Here is a 17,830-nt window from a genome sequence, read left to right on the forward strand (position 1 = left end):
GAATGACACATCTTGACGCAGAAGGGAGTGTAGCTCTCTCAAGAAAGAGAGATGGAGGAAAAATAATCATTTCACACTAATCAGACCTTGTGTGTGGTTCCAGACCATCTTAAACATTTTTGGTTTTATTCATGAAATAATAGGAAATATATTGATGCTTCAATATTGAATGTAGAAACAGATTCGCATTTTCAAAAGATTTCACTGGATACAGAGCAGAGTTTGGATTTAAAAGAAAAGAGTGTGTATGGGACAGGATGGAGGGAGATGAGATCAAACAGACAATCCTGTTTCTGATGGATTAAATATTGACAATATGTAGAGTATACATTCAAAAGCTTGTTAGTAGGTAGATATAATTGATTGGATTCAGTAGATGAGGAACATAATAGTGTTAAAATGGATCTTTCAAATATTAACAGAATTTAATGTGCTAGTTTACTGGGGTTAAAAACCAATAAAACCGTGACTGTTGCTCACAGCATTACAGCAGAAATTAAGAGACTGGTTTCTAGCCAGCGCGGAAGACAGCTATATTTATGACCAGAATTGGGCATTCAAAAAATAAGTAAAGTGTAAATTACAGAAGTTTAAGTGGGTGTGAAAATTACTTTGCAGAAGGGTTACTAGGTAGAAATTAAGCTAATAAGGGGAAAAAAAAAGTTTAAAGACGAGTACATGAAGAGTAAATACAGAGCTTTTACATACTTTGCTCTTTACAAGTTATTCAGTATCTACTATGTGCATAATGTGAATAAAGATCAATAATGAATTAGACATGCCTCCCATTTTATGAAGCTAGGCATATTTATAAGCCCATATTTGGATAATTCATCATTTTTTTAATAACCAGAGTCACTAGCTCATTGATTATCAACATCTCATTCATGATAATGGAGAGACAGAGAGAAACAGTAGGAAGCACAAATAATTTCATACATGAAAGTAAATTTAAGAGTGGATTCAAATGAAATTAATGTTCAGGGCCTCTATAACAGAATGTGACCTAAATCTCATACTGATCACACAACTGAAATTCTGAAGTCCAAGCAAAATGATGAGACACAGAGATTTTTTCTCCTTAACTTTAATTTATTCTTTTCTAAAGGAAGCATAGGGATATACTATTAAAGTTAATATCACCTTCCTTATTAAGACATAAAAATTTCTTCCTTGTAATCACTAAAAGTAAAAAAAAAAATCCTTAAATCTGGATTTACTTTGGGATTTCTATTGTTTAGCTGTAAGTTTAAAAAACCCATTATCTAAATACTAGTTTACATAACTTTAATCTGGTATCCAAAAACCCTTCCTTTATAGAAATTGCTAGGGTATATTGGGAGCATTAATTTAAACACACTAATGTTGCATGTCAGTTTTTGATGCTTGAGCCAGAGACCTGTCAGGAAATTAAAAGGCGAAAATAACCTTAGCTTTAGTGACCTCAGTTCTCTATGATCTAACACTTTTCTGATTCACTTGACAGTTTTTATGTTTTTATACAAAAATTAAAAGGTAAATTATATAATTTCTTCTTAGAAATTCTTTGAATTTTAAAAGTGTATACATAAATTAATTTGGGTACAGTCTGGGCAAATACTTCTGCAGATAAATTTGATGTCTAATCAGCACTTACTATGCTCAAATGTTACAGTTAAAATTTTCACAGATACTGAAAGAGATCAAATGAAAAAAAACTAAAAGGCAGAAATGAAGTCCACAGGCAAACAGCCCGGGCGGCGCCCTGACAGCCCGGGCGGCGCCCTGAGCCTAGTTAAAGATCGACCCTGGACCTAACTGATTAGGTTATCTATAGACTCCAGACGTTGTAAGGACAAACGTTGTGAAAGTCTCTGTCCTGCTCTAATTACCAGGTGTCTGCCACATATCTTAGTCCTGGGCCCAGTACAAACACAATCCTCTATTTTGTCCCAACTTCCTGAGCCCAACACAAACACATCCCCCCTCCCCACACATCTCAGAAACACCACCTAGAGAGCCCCTGATAAGGTCACAACCGTTTGTAGTTTTACTAAATGCATGGGAACAAATAGAAAACTGTTAATTGTGTTAACCAATTACCAGTTCTAATGCTGCAACCAAAAGAATTCCTTTGTACCTCTGTAACCTTACATATCCTGTATGCATCGGGCTATAAAAAGCGGGCATATGCATCATTCGGGGCCCTCTTGTATGTTGTAGAACGGAGGGACCAAGTTCGAACTTGCATTAAAGATCCTTGCCGCTTGGCTTTGACTCTGGACTCTGGTGGTCTTCTTTGGGGAATAAACGGTCTGGGCATAACAATACCAGTAAGTGTAATTTACTTTTTATATTTTTCATACTGCTGCTCTTATACTTGAGAGAAAAATTTCCTTAAAAAATCTGATCATCTTTCTAGAGAATATTCCTGATTTCCCAGCAAGTCTTCTAATTTTTATTAATCTTTTGTCTGTTAGTGATCTTCCCGTCTCCCTCTCCACATGTCAAAATCAATAATCTCCAACTTCTCCCCGATGGAATAAATACTCATAAACTAAAACCGATGTCTGGGACATTGGTTTTCACAGCTATTGTCATTCTTAAAAGACGATACTATCTATCATCTATAACAAATGATGATCCACAGAGTCTTAAAAATTGTCCAGTTTTTTTTTTTTTTTAAGTTCATGTGAAGTTGTAATTCAATGGGGCAAAAAAATGATATACTAAAGTCAACATGGTCTTCTTTAATTCTTTCAAATTTTGTGTATTTATTTACCGTTTTCTTCAATTTTCTCAATTTAGAAAACTTTCAAATATCTCTCTTTCTGATATGGATAGGATACTCTGCAACTAACTCAGACTCCATAGAGCAAAGTGAGAAAAACAACCTTTTTCATTTTTCCAAGTTTTTTGCCTCCTCTCTATGACCTTGTTTATTATGACTAGTCAATTTTATTTTTTATAGCAAACTAAAAAACTTGGGACAAGAGTTTGATAGAAAATTATTACACTAAAAAGTCCATCTTTTGCTAAAATATCAAGCTCCTTACTTTAATATTATAAATACCACATGGAGATATACTGCAGATGGATACATGAATTTCATGAGTAGTGGGTGGACCAAACTAAGAACGCCCAATATCTGAATTTGACACTAGATCTCTAGATCACATCAAGAGATTATGGAAGCCCCGAATTGTAAAGAATCAATGCTGAGAGGTAAATAGACACTAGAAAAGGCATTACTTAAAAATGAGTGCATGAATACAAGTGTTCGGCTTAAGGAGATAAGACTAGGTATAGGACAGAACTTCCTCACCCAGTAGAACAGGAACTCAGTTCTCAAAACCAGAGCACAGATCAATGATATATAAAACTAAAAGAAAAACACAAAATCCAGATATGAGCTAAATCAATGCATAGGTCTGTTTTCATCCCACATTTCCTAAACCAGGACTGAGATTGATCCTGTACGGTAGCCATGATAGTTCAGATTTCCTATCCACAGGGATTGGCTGGGGACATCAGGACTAGTTAGCTGACAAAACAAACTGAATTTTTAAATTTAAAACTGTGTTTTTCTTGTTCTTTCTCAATTCTGCCAATTTTTATTTCTGCTATAGCATCACTCCACTGCACTCAGCTCCTATAAAGAACTGAAACTTGGCTGAGTGTGGTGGCTCACGCCTGTAATCCCAGCACTTTGGTAGGTCGAGGTGGGTGGATAACGAAGTCAAGAGATCAAGACCATCCTGACCAACATTGTGAAACCCTGTCTCTACTAAAAACACAAAAATTAGCTGGGCATGGTGGTGTGCACCTGTAATCCCAGCTACTTGGGAGGCAGAGGCAGGAGAATCGCTGGAACCAGGGAGTTGGAGGTTGCAGTGATCCGAGATCCAGCCAGTGCACTTCAGTCTGGTGCCAGAGCGAGATTCTGCCTCATAAAAAAACAAACAAACAAACAACAACAACAAAAAAACCTGAAACTTATGTCCCGGCTGTGACAGTTTATGTGCCACTACTATATCTGATCCTAACATGTAGATACAAAACTTTTCTTCCAGATTATAATATTTCACTTCAATTTTCCCCTGTGCCTGACATGACCTGTTCCTCTACAATTAGAGATTATGTCTTTCCATGTTATTTACCAATCTAGACTTGCAAACATCCACATTGACATCACTGTTTAGAACACAAAAATATTTTTAGTATCCTCAGTCTGATCTGAGTGTCTATAACTTTCTCAGTGCCATGCTGTACATTTTCAACGTGTCTGTGATACAGAAGCAAAAAAGAAATTATTTAGACAATTAGTGAGGATAAGAGAGTCCTTTGCAAGCTTTCCCTTATAATAAAAATCAGCTGTGAAATCATTTCTTTGCTAACAGAAAGCAGCCTAAAAAATTGAGCTACAGATACAGATAAGCTGGAAGCATGCATGGTTGAATGTCAGCAGCTATGCCAAAAGGAAACGGCTAACCAGGGGCCAGGCATGTTCAACATGGAGGCTCCATTTTCTTTATTTTTTTATCAACCACATGTACAGTAAGGAACAGACAGTATGGTACTGGCCAGGTATAGAACCCATCTGCATAATAAAAGATTAGGGTGGCGCAGCCAGCTTTTTTGCCCATTATGTAAATGGCACACATGGTCTAACCAATCTTTGGAATGTATATAAATCAGTCATCACCTCCTTAAGCTAGTCTGAGGCTATTAAATTCTATGAGTTTTAAGTGTAGATTTAGGTCTTACAACATTAAGTAATGGAGTCCATCATCTGTCAAAGAAGGAAAGACATAATTGAAGTTTTATATGCCTAAAACAGAGACAACTTTCTCATTTCTTTTTAAAATGAAATATATAAAAATAGCCAGGCGCGGTGGCTCACGCCTATAATCCCAGCACTTTGGGAGGCTGAGGCGTGCGGATCACGAGGTCAAGAGTTCGAGACCATCCTGGCTAACACGCTGAAACCTTGTCTCTACTAAAAAAACAAAAAAATTAGCCAGGGGTGGTGGCGGGCGCCTGTAGTCCCAGCTACTCAGGAGGCTGAGGCAGGAGAATGGCATGAACCCAGGAGGCAGAGCTTGCAGTGAGCTGAGATCGCACCACTGCACTCCAGCCTGGGCCACAGAGCAAGACTTCATCTCAAAACAAAAACAAAACAAAACAAAACAAAAAAACGAAACAAAAAAGAAATATATAAAAATAAAAATTGTTGGAAATTCTGGAAATTCTGCTTTATCTAAAACTTTTAGTAATTTTTTTAATTCCAACAATTTAGATTATATTTATTTTCTAGAAACACACAATATTAAGGTCAACATGAATCACACTTGGCATTCATTCACTAATTTATCTAAGTATTTATTCAACAAAAATTTATTATAGGCCGGGCGCGGTGGCTCAAGCCTGTAATCCCAGCACTTTGGGAGGCCGAGATGGGCGGATCACGAAGTCAGGAGATTGAGACCATCCTGGCTAACACGGTGAAACCCCTCTCTACTTAAAAATACAAAAAACTAGCCGGGCGAGGTGGCCGGCGCCTGTAGTCCCAGCTACTCGGGAGGCTGAGGCAGGAGAATGGCATAAACCCGGGAGGTGGAGCTTGCAGTGAGCTGAGATCCGGCCACTGCACTCCAGTCCGGGCGACAGAGCGAGACTCCGCCTCAAAAAAAAAAAAAAAAAATTTATTATAACAATTGGGTGAAAGCATTATACCAATATAGTTGGAAAATAATGAGTAGTTAAAGAAGGTTAGATTCTAGAAAGTACGTAAAAGAATGGAGGACAATGCTGAAAAGGCGAGGACAAGCATTCCTTATTTCTCAATTCACACATGGTCATGCATTTAAGTGGAAGTACCAAGAAGATTTATTGGACAAGAGACATGATACAGTTTTTTAGTGCTCCAGATAATAAACAATAATACTACCTTAGACTATGTAAATGTGAAATCAGATATTTAAGTTTTTCAATACATATTGAAAAAGTAATGAAGCTAAACATTGAGGCTAGGTGTTGGATCCCAGCTCTGCTACTTACGTATAATAAAGACTGCCCTCATTTTTGGATCTCTGATTCTTCACTTGTTTTTAATTTGTTTAGTTCTGTATTAAAGTTATAAAATGAAAACTTTTACTGTACTGAAAATTACAAGAGCATATCTGATGATATTTCTATAAGCACATCATGACAACTATGAAGAGCTAAAAATATAAAATTTTATAGAAAAATAATGACAAAACAATGTTTTTTTCAGTTTTATATTTGAGCATATTTGATTTATCATAAGCTGAAATGTTGCAGCTCTGCGTTGTACTACCCTGACCACCAACTAAAACAATTATTCTCACTTCATATTAGCCTTGAATTATTACTTTATGGTGATGAATAATATTAGAAGTACAATGTTCAGTCCTACTAATAAAGGGAGCCAACAAATACAAATTAGAATATATTACACATCCATAAAACTATTGAAACTACTGAGATTTTGAATCTGAAAATATCCAGATATTATAATTTTTAAAAGAGTTTATACCTACTGTTTGTCTCTAAGTGTATTTCCTAAAATATTTAATTATAATAATATATAGGAATTAGTTTATAAATTAACTGTTGTACATCTCTTGATTTTATACTTTTGCTATTATTTTATAGTGTCAAGAATAAATTAACTAAAGGAGAAATAAAGCAATTAATTCATACACAGAGTGTGTCACTATTTAAGCCTCCAATTCTTCGTCTAACATGAATGAAAATACTATTTTATATAGTAAGTAAATATATCAGAAGTTGCATTTATTCAAATGAAGAGAAATGTATTACATGAGTATCCTACATGCTGGTAGTGAATCCAGGGACAAAGAGATTTCATGAGAAGCAACAGCAGAAAGAAAGAAACAGCAAGTGTAAAAATTTAATCTTAAGATTATGAAATTAATATCTGGTTGTGTTGTTAAATATTATATTTTTAAAACAAGCTCATGCCCATGAAGAAGTCATTAGAGAATATAGTTCAAATCTAAGCTGTTTGTTTTCTTAAAAATATGTGAGACACAGCCCGGCGCGGTGGCTCACACCTGTAATCCCAGCACTTTGGGAGGCTGAGGAGGGTGGATCACGAGGTCAGAAGATGGAGACCATGCTGGCTAACACAGTGAAACCCCGTCTCTACTAAAAAATACAAAAAATTAGCCAGGTGTGGTGGCAGGTGCCTGTAGTCTCAACTACTCGGGAGGCCGAGGCAGGAGAATGGTATGAACCCAGGAGGCTGAGGTTGCAGTGGGCCGAGATCGTGCCACTGCACTTCAGCCTGGGTGACAGAGCGAGACACAGTCTCAAAAAAAAAAAAAAAAAAAAAAAATATATATATATATATATATACACACACACACACACACATATATACACACGTGTGTATATATATATATGACAATTAAGATACATTTTAAAAATTCATATTGAAAGATTTGGACTTGTAATAATTTAAGTATAAAGAACTTCATGCTCAGCACCAACACCATTCCTTATTCCCCAGATTAAGACCTAATGGCCACTGCCAAATTAATTAAAGGAATCAGTACAATTGAAGCTGGCATAGTAGACTCAGTCATTTTACAATGTGCTCACTAGAAAAAGTTAAAACTGAGTTTCTTCAGAAGTAAACAACTGAGAGAATTACATAACTTTACAGTTGTCAAGAATGGGAATATTTCCTAATAATAAAAAGTGAGGCTGATGAGTGGGAGTGCAGAAACCTCCTTTAGAGCAGATTTATATTTCTAACTGAAAAAAAAAAAAATTGACATCAAATTAATCCACATTTCTTAAGGAAGAGTAGGATAGTTTAGCTGCAATAATTACAACTTTTATTGAATGACTAAAATATGTCTTACTGATGATATTTTGGAATAACATGATGACTAAACATACATTGCAAATTTTGAGCAAAATATACAAGACTTTGCATTAAGTGGTTTGCAGTGTGTGGGATGGAAAGACTGGTATCATATGAGATTTTGTAGAAATGCAGGCTCCTGAGCCCCAGTCTAGATGAGTAAAATAAGAATCGGCAGTTTAGCCAGATCACCAGATAGTTCTTATAAACACTAAAGTCTGGAAAGCCCTGATTTACATGAATGTAAGAGAGAAAGGAGTGCAGGGTGTACAGAATGAGGCCTTAGTTTCAATCAGCCTGCATCTACTACCTTGGGCTGGTAAGTGTTTAACAACTGACTCTATGTGAAAGAATAAATAAAATCAAAACGGTCCGGGCACTCACGCCTGTAATCCCAGCACTTTGGGAGGCTGAGGCGGGTGGATCATGAGGTCAGGAGATCGAGATCATCCTGGCTAACATGGTGAAACCCCCTGTCTACTAAAAAACAACAACAAAAAAAATTAGCCAGGTGTGGTGGCGGGCGCCTGTAGTCCCAGCTACTTGGGAGGCTGAGGCAGGAGAATGGCGTGAACCCGGGAGGTGGAGCTTGCAGTGAGCCAAGGTCCCGCCACTGCACTCCAGCCTGGGTGACAGAGCAAGACTCCATCTCAGAAATAAATAAATAAACAAAAAATAAAAACAAAACTGCTAGAGCTTCTGTATAGCTGAACACATGAAGCTTCCTCGAGAGTGGCAAACCCAGAGATGTTCTGGAAGCTCTGTGCGCTTTCCCTCATCCCTTGTCTAATCCATCTATTCATCTGGTGTTCCTTAGTATCCTTTGTAATATCCTTTATAGTAAAGGAGTAAACATGCTTTCTCAAAGGAGAAATTTGAAATACTTTCTAAACACTGATGTATGTACAATGTCTAACTCTTTTCATACTCAACACCAGGAAATTAGATAATAACTTTCTGTAACTGAGTCAGCTAAATATCCAGTCATTCTACTGTGGCAAATTAAAGCATCTCACACTGAATCAAGTGTAGAAACATAAAGTTGCTCACATTAATTTCAACAAATACACTGTTTAGTGAAACAGGAGTCTTTATAAACATACTGGAATTTGAAAAAGTAAATGACACACTGGTAAGGAAAAAACATTTTTTTAATTTGCTGATTTCTCTAAAGTAATACTGCCAACATACTTGATTTCAAGGTACCAATATGAAGATTCTGAATGCAGCTGGGAAAAAGGACAACTACACAATTTGTTCTTTTGACCACAGCTGAGTTGGCTCTAGTATACTATTATCTGTAAGCCACTATCTACAGAATTGTTTTATGTCAAAATAAAAAACGATATGAATTCCTCTTGAAAGCTGTTAGAATATTAGTTGCTTTTATTTTTTTCTCTACCAAAATAACTATGAAAGATTTTCTGACACAAAACATAATGGTCAAAACAGGATTGGTGCTTATTATATATTTTGGAATACATTAATAGATAGACAGGACTGTATTCCATGCCATTTTTACTAGTAGAACCAGAGTATTTTCATCTTTATAGAAAGATAGTACTCAAGAATATTTGCTGTTTCTTATTCTGACACTGTGGCAGAGACTGCCAGTTATCTCCTATTAGTCTCCATCCCTTTCAATCACAGCAATAGATTGTTCAGCGGGACATTAACACTCAAAATAAAGACTACATTCCTCAGCACCCAATGTAACCGAGTTTCATGTGGCTATAATCTGGCCAATTTGATACAAGTAGAAGTGTCATAACACAGCTTCTAGGAATCTTCCTTAGAAAAGTATTTGTCCCATCTTTCTTCCCTTCATCTTTTCTGCTGCTTGGTACACATATATTATTGCTATATCATGTTTTGGACTGGGAAGAAAAAGTGTCCCATCCTGGAGATGTAAGAGTAAATATTTAAATAAGCCTATGTCTCAAAGGCTTAAAGGAGCAGAGGAATATAATGGTTTTGAGTAGGGAAGTGTTAAGAGATGACTATTATTAGAGAAAATGCAGTGGTAAAAAGGCAAGAGAGAAAGCCTGGGAACTTGTTAGGAGTCTAGTGTAGCAGTCTAGTTTGGTCCAGGAATGAGATGATAGTAGCTAGGAGTAGAGTGTTAGTGGTAAAGACCATTAGAAGTGGTAAGATTAAAAATATATTTTGATTTAATATTTTCTGATGAATTGGATATAAGCTGTTAAAACAAAAGAAGATCCCAATGTTTTGGAAGTGAGCAATTAAACACATGGTGCGGCCATTTATTGAGAAAGACATGGAGGTGAGACAATTTGGAATTCAGGAAAGGCATCGAATTGGAAAAATAAGGTAGGTAGTTATAGCAAATTGATTGCAAAAAAAGTCACCATTTCTTTATTCCATCCTGTCCTTATACATGCCTATGGCCATATAGCCTTGTCATGCCTTTGTGGTCGCATCTTTCTCTTGTTTGTGACTTGCTTGAGCCAATAAGATGTTAGTAGACTGAATCAATCAGAACTTGATGAAGGGTGCATTTTCATTTTCCCATGTTTGTACTTCTGCTATAGGCATGAGAATATGCTTAAAATAATTGTGCTAGTAGATGAGATATTGTCCTATAAGAGGCCAAGTGGATTAGCCTCAGGCAGAAACATGAGTGAGTCCATACAAGATCACCAGAATAACAGCCAATCCCTTCAGAAGCTTGAACAATAAGAACTTATTTTGAATGACTCTGAGGTTTTCTATGTCCATGGAGATAGCTAAATGAAAGATATCCTCAGAGTAGCTATAATTATTTTAGAGACTGGTGTAGATTGTCCCATGTAGAACATGAATGTAGGTAGAGATGAGAGCCAAAACTGAGCACTATGCCATTCTAATAACTAGAAATAAAAATCAGGAAGACTTACACAAAGAATTTATAGAATAAAGATATATAAGGAGAAAATAAATGAAAAATGGGGCATCCTGGGAGGGAAAGCCATGAAAGTGCTTTAAGGAGTGATAAAAATATAAGATGTTTTAAAGTCTGGAAAGAAGAAGAAGAATGTGAGAATTACTAAGTGGTAATAATTATAATCAAGGGTTGTATAAGAGCAGTGATATGGTTTGGCTATGTCCCCACCCAAATCTTATCTTCAACTGTAGTTCCCATAATCCCCATGTGTGGTGGTAGGGACCCAGCGGGAGGTGATTGAATCATGGGGGTGGTTTCTCCCATGCTATTCTCATGATAGCAAGTTCTCACCAGATCTAATGTTTTTATAAGGGATTTCCCCCTTTGCTCAGCCCTTATTCTTTCTTCTGCTGCATTTTGAAGAAGGACATGTTTACTTCCCCTTCCACCATGATTGTAAGTTTCCAGAGCACTCTCTAGCCCTGTGGAACTGTGAGTCAACTAAACTTCTTTCCTTTATGAATTACCCAGTCTCAGGTATGTCCTTATAACAGTATGAGAATGGACCAATACAGGATTGAATGAAGAAATGGTGGCATGTTTTGCAGTCAACTTACTATAACTACCTACCTTGTTTTCCAATCTGATGCCATTCCTGAATCCAAGTTGTCTCATCCCCATGTCTTTCTCAATAAAGACGTTTGTTCAGTTGCTCACGTTCAAGCCTTCATAAATATAACAAATTCCAGTTCTTAGAGTTCCCCTCCTGTAAAAAGTCACTATGTGTGGGGTATCATCAGCTGTCTACTGATGCTTTGTGGGAATTGAGGCTCTGAGAACCCAAACAAGTTTGAAACTCTGGCTATTTCTATTGCTGTGTATTAAAAAGTCCTTTGTCCTTGACTCAGTTTTGTGAATTCTGCCATTAAACTGTGACAGGTTAACTTGTTAACTCTCAAGAAGGATAAAATATCCGAATCTTTTTTTTTCTTTTACCTTAAGTTCTGGGATACATGTGCAGAATGTGCAGGTTTGTTACATAAGTATACATGTGCCATGGTAGTTTTTCTGCACCTATCAACTTGTCATCTAGGTTTTAAGCCCCACATGCATTAGGTATTTCTTCTAATGCTCTCCCTGCCCTTGCCCCCTACCCCTCCACAGGCCCCAGTGTGTGATGTTGCCTTCCCTGTGTCCATGGTTTCTCATTTACAACTCCCACTTATGAGTGAGAACATGCGGTGTTTGGTTTTCTGTTCCTGTGTTAGTTTGCTGAGAATGATGGCTTCCAGCTTCATCCATGTCCCTGCAAATGACATGAACTCATTCTTTCTTATAGTTGAATAGTATTCCATGGTGTATATGTGCCACATTTTGTTTATCCAGTCTATCATTGATGGCCATTTGGGTTGGTTCCAAGTCTTTGCTATTGTGAATAGTACTTCAATAAACATACGTGTGCATGTGTCTTTATAGCGGAATGAAACTCTCTGAATCTTTACAGTTCTTGACAATAAGTTAAGTATATTCAGATGGGGCAAGTTCTTGACAAAACTATGAAGTATATACAGATTGGTCCATAGTGTCTATTTCTTTGTCAATATGGAATGAAACATGATATTTAATTAAACTTACCAAAATAATAATCTGTTATAGTTTATGACTAAGGGTTACTTTTGGTTCTAGGTATCATCTCTTATGGCCATAATGTCTGTACAAAATGTTTGCTTGCTTCAGGGACCTCATAATTATCAATAAAGTTCTTATGAATTTTGCTTTATGCAATTACTTAAGGGACTCTAATTAGCATGTATTTTTTTCAATTAATTTCTGTGTAAGTCCTGTCATTCTTCTCTTGTGCCCTCTTTTTAAATCAATTGGTCTGTCTCTAGCACTGATCTTTATGTCAGAGCTGCAGCTCTTCAGTGAACTGCCTCCCTTAGCCTCTGTGAGGGTTTTAATTTTGCAACTGGAAGAGCTTTGCGTGTGTGTGTGTGTGTGTGTGTGTGCATGTGTGGTAAGTGTCACTTCTTCCCCTGGTTCAAGCTGAAAATGATTTACCTCATTGGCAACACTGATTTCTGGGAACCACAGTTAAGGGTGCGCTACTTCTTAAATTCTTCAGTCCAAATACATTTGCTTATTTCAACAACCCTCTAAAAAATACAAAATAAATATTGGAATATTGTTCTTTTTGACAAAATAGAGATTGAAAGACATGTCCAAACATTATAATATGCATGTGTATATTCATTATACTTAAAATATATGGTAGAACAGACAAGATAATAGCTAACATATATGAAATGCTGCCTACATGCCAAGCATTGCTCTGTGGAAGTTGTATCATTTGCTCCCCTTATCTTCAAAATTATGTTGTAGAATCATTATTATATTTCCCACTTCACATTATGAAGAATTTACAGTGTCTGAGTGACAAAGCCAGCATTAAAGGTTATGTCTTTTGACACCCTGTTAGCATATTTGTGGTTCTTATATTACCATATATGTCTCGCAAAAAAGAAATATATATTTAAAAGACGGATTTATATTAAAATATGGCCATCTTGACAAAGCCATCTGAAGCACAATATAGGATTATGATTAAAATGTTTATAACCTATAAGAGGAAATATAAAGATATGCTATTTTTGCCCCAAAAATTATTTACTAAAATAAGTTTGAAGAAAAATATGAAGAATACATTGACTATATATTTTTTAATAAAACAAAGTCTATTATGTTGATTAATTATAAAATGCATATTTTAATCTTCTATTCTTTGTCTTCTACATACTTGTTTTGAATTATCATCTAAATAAGTCATTCAACATAATATGGTAGGCATAATTGCCTATTGGCTCCAAGATTTTCACTCCACTATTGGCTCCAAGATTTTCACTCCTTCCCCATGAGTGCAGGTAGAATTATGGAGGTAATATAATAGTTGTTGCTTTGATTAGGCAAAGCTATATCACAAAAGGTGATTGAAGAGTCACTCATGCCTACATTATGCTGTATAAAACTATTTTCAGCCAACTAAAGATGGAGATAAATATAGAGATATATTCCTGCTCTGCTGAAAGAAAGCCATGTTGTGAATGGTCTTTGAGAAAGTCATGGATGGGAACCAAAGGGAGCCTCTAAAAGGTAAGAAAATTTTGCAGTCAATAGCTAGCAAGAAAATAGAGTCTTCAATAATACAATTGCAAGAAAATAAACTCTATCAGCACTCAGTATGGATGAAAGAGGACCCTGAGCCTTAGATGTGAATCACAGAGCTGCCAACACCTGGACTGAAGCCTTTTAAGACCTGAGCTAAGAACCTAGCTGACTGCAGCTCAGACTAACAGACTGTAAACTTCCGTTGTGTTAATCCTCTAAATTGTGGTCGTTTGTTATGCAGCAATATAAAACCAATATAGATGAGAATGATAATTTTTTAAAAAATTATTTAAATATCCCTAGGCAAATTAAATGCTATGGTCTGTCCACAACATATGATCCTGTCCACAGGGAAAGGCACAATGTAATACTGTATAAAGCATAGTGAGTGAAGACTTGTGCTTGACAGTTACGACCAAAAGAGCACACTGTCAGAGATCTCTTTGTAGCATGTGAAATAAATTCTTCAACTGAAAGCACAGTGAAAGAACCAAAAATATTGATAAGTGCCTTCAAAGATGACAGGTAGTAAAGGAATTATTATAAATGCAAATGAATATAAAGAAAATTATTTAGAAGAAAGATCAATTATTTTTACTACATACTTGGAAATACCGTCATTACTGTAATCATTAAATAAAAAGAACAATAACTAATCAACATTTGTTTTTCTGAATAATTCTAAAGTCCCACAACCAGTGCCTTCAGGTCAATTCACATTTCCTGACAAAAGAAAGCATCATATCCTTCAAAATGTATTATTAATCACTATTGCTCAGTTTCTTGCATTCCTTTAATTTTACATCATCAATTTCTCATTTACTTTAGCCTGTTATCATGACTTTGCTAGAACAAAAATTATACTCCTCCTCAACATATGACCAAAGGAAAAACAGACTTTTGGGATCTTCTTTTTTCTGGTGTTCTATTAATTAGTATTTTAATAGCATTAAATCCTATTTAATACTTCTCACACTTTTCACACTTGTTAGCATTAAAGTTCCCTTGAACATATATGATTAAAAGAACATATAAAATCTGAAGAATATTCTATATCAAATCAACATATGATCCTGTGTAAGAAATTATACTTTTTTGGTATATTGAATACCTTTTACAAACGATCTCGTCCTTTGTGATACCAGGTTAATAACTAAAAATCAGTGTTAAACCTGATAATTATTATTTCAAGTACTGAGAAAATGGAATTTGATCCTATTATTTTATTCATGCCAAAAATTTTATCTAGCACAGTGTAATATATAGCCACCAAATTAAAATAATTGAGGCTGCTTATTGTTGCTATTGCAATGATTGATTTGTACATTTTTTACTTTTTTCTGATACTAAAAATGATAAAGAGAATAATTATCTTAATAAGGAAGAACTCATTTCAAGTTTAATTTTTTATGATGTACCACAATGTTTAGCATCAAATAATAACTATAAAATTATTTTTTATCAGTTTACTAAATTTTGAGAATGAGGAAATTAAATTCACATGTTAATTTCCAAACCAAGCTTATAGTGTACCTTTATAGCACTATTTTTGCACTATCAATTATAACAACTGTTACTCTGTATGAGCTTTGAGTGAAAAATAGCAAAATACCTTTTACATATAATTAGAATCTTAAATAATCACTCTATCAAACTTCATTCTTATATATACATCAGAATGATAAATTATAGCAGTTGATAAGTAAACTCATTCAACTATATATATAAAAGAAGGAAATTCAAAGTGAAATAGGATTACATAATAAGTTTGATCACTCTATCTCTGGAGAATAAAATAAAACCTTTTATGCCATCCCATCTTTTTCACATGAAGCACAAAGCTTATGTAGGTCATATATCACTAACTTAAGCAATTTTTCATTCTCGACTTTTCTTTTTGTGCTGCATAAGCAATTTTTTTATTTTTGAAATGCTTCAAAAAGTAACTATTTAACCTAAGAAAGTAAATATTTAAAAAAAGAAATATTCATTAAAAGTTTAAATAATTTCATCTATTTTTAATTATTAAAAAAAGGCTGTTTTCTCTAAACCCTAATTATTTAATGTAAATATGTATGAATATCACAAATGCTAAGTGATTAAATATAGCTCACTTCTGCCTTTTAACACAAACACATTCACTGGAGTTTTAATTCCTTAAAGTAGAGATGTATTCAACCATTCCTCATTACTAATCAATTTTTTTGTTAGATGGTCTGTATATCAGCTGAGTTTAACAAGCGTTTATTAAGTGCTTGGAACATGAGAGGAATATGTTGAAACCAGAGGCAGGTATATAAAATGACTAAAACATGTTCTATACCTGCAAGCTTCTCACAGACTACTGTGAGTGAAAAATCCAAAATGATTTTTTATACATATTGCTAAATGTGTCATATCTATCAAGTGCTGTAATTTATCATTTTAATATGCATGCTAGAATTGTTTAATTGAGACAAGGTGTGGACACATCTAAGCATAGAGAGAAACAGGATTCAGCATTGAGCCCAATCCTGAACTCCATCTATGATTTTTTTGAAGGTAACCAAGGCCTGCATAATGTCTGGAAAGATAAGTATGTGAACCAATAAGTGAAGTGTGTGCAGGGTGTTCTGAGCAGAAACAACAACAACAAAAAAATAGACTGGGTTAAGATTGGGTAATTCAAATAATACAGTATGTGTATTAATAAAAATTTGATATGAATTAATAGTGTTAATTTAATTGTTTTATAAATTGAAGTAAACGCTGGCTAGAAACGAAGCCCGAGGCATAGGTAGTTGTATAGGCTGTGTATGTTACACTAAGCTGAAATAGGGGTGGATAAAATGTTACTGCTTAATGTCTAAAAGCATTTATAGTAATGTTAATCTGTTGAAACGTTCTTGTGAATACAGTAAAAGTGATTTATACTTTCCTGGATAATATATGTAAAATGACTAGAAAATTAATAAATTATTGTTTATATCTAGCCAAATCTGAATATTCATTATAACAGTTTCTTTATTCTGAAGATTATATTTAAATAATAGACTGGCTTGTGTTATTCTTTAGATTAGGATTTTGAACATTTACAACTGCTTAAAAGGTAGAGAGATACTCATGATTTAGCGAAAAAATCACTTGAGGATTAGGGGTTTCCATTATTAACTAGGTTGACTTTATGGGCCTCTAAGACAAAAGATTTGAATTTGACCAAAAGACAAAGGTCAAGGTCTTTGCAGGAATGAAATTTCCTCGTATTCTGTTTTTTGAAATATAGTAACTCTCATTTATTCTTAGAAGTATTTAAAAATGAAGATCCATTAACTTTTTATGAACCTAACCTAAATTTATGGCTAGCGAACTGTTTAATAAATGGAATTTTATAACATAATCTTATCTTGCTAAAATCCAACTGTTTTGCCAGAAGCATAATTGACTTGATTCTAAATTGTAAGCTCTCCATTAAATTAAAGGACCTCTTCAAGGAGAACTACAAACCACTGCTCAGTGAAATCAAAGAGGACACAAACAAATGGAAGAACATACCATGCTCATGGATAGGAAGAATCAATATCGTGAAAATGGCCATACTCCCCAAGGTTATTTATAGATTCAATGCCATCCCCATCAAGCTACCAATGACTTTCTTCACGGAATTGGAAAAAACTGCTTTAAAGTTCATATGGAACCAAAAAAGAGCCCGCATTGCCAAGACAATCCTAAGTCAAAAGGACAAAGCTGGAGGCGTCACGCTACCTGACTTCAAACTATACTACAAGGCTACAGTAACCAAAACAGCATGGTACTGGTACCAAAACAGAGATATAGACCAATGGAACAGAACAGAGTCCTCAGAAATAATACCGCACATCTACAGCCATCTGATCTTTGACAAACCT

General features: G+C 35.0%; 1 protein-coding gene across 3 annotated transcripts in view; it reads right to left on the bottom strand.

Moving 5' to 3' along the window:
• Positions 1-17,830, bottom strand: part of CSMD3 (CUB and Sushi multiple domains 3) — a 1,308,251-nt gene that overhangs the window by 1,109,877 nt on the left and 180,544 nt on the right. The window lies entirely within an intron of this gene.

Source organism: Rhinopithecus roxellana, chromosome 9 (assembly GCF_007565055.1).
Source record: "Rhinopithecus roxellana isolate Shanxi Qingling chromosome 9, ASM756505v1, whole genome shotgun sequence".
NCBI lineage: Eukaryota > Metazoa > Chordata > Mammalia > Primates > Cercopithecidae > Rhinopithecus > Rhinopithecus roxellana.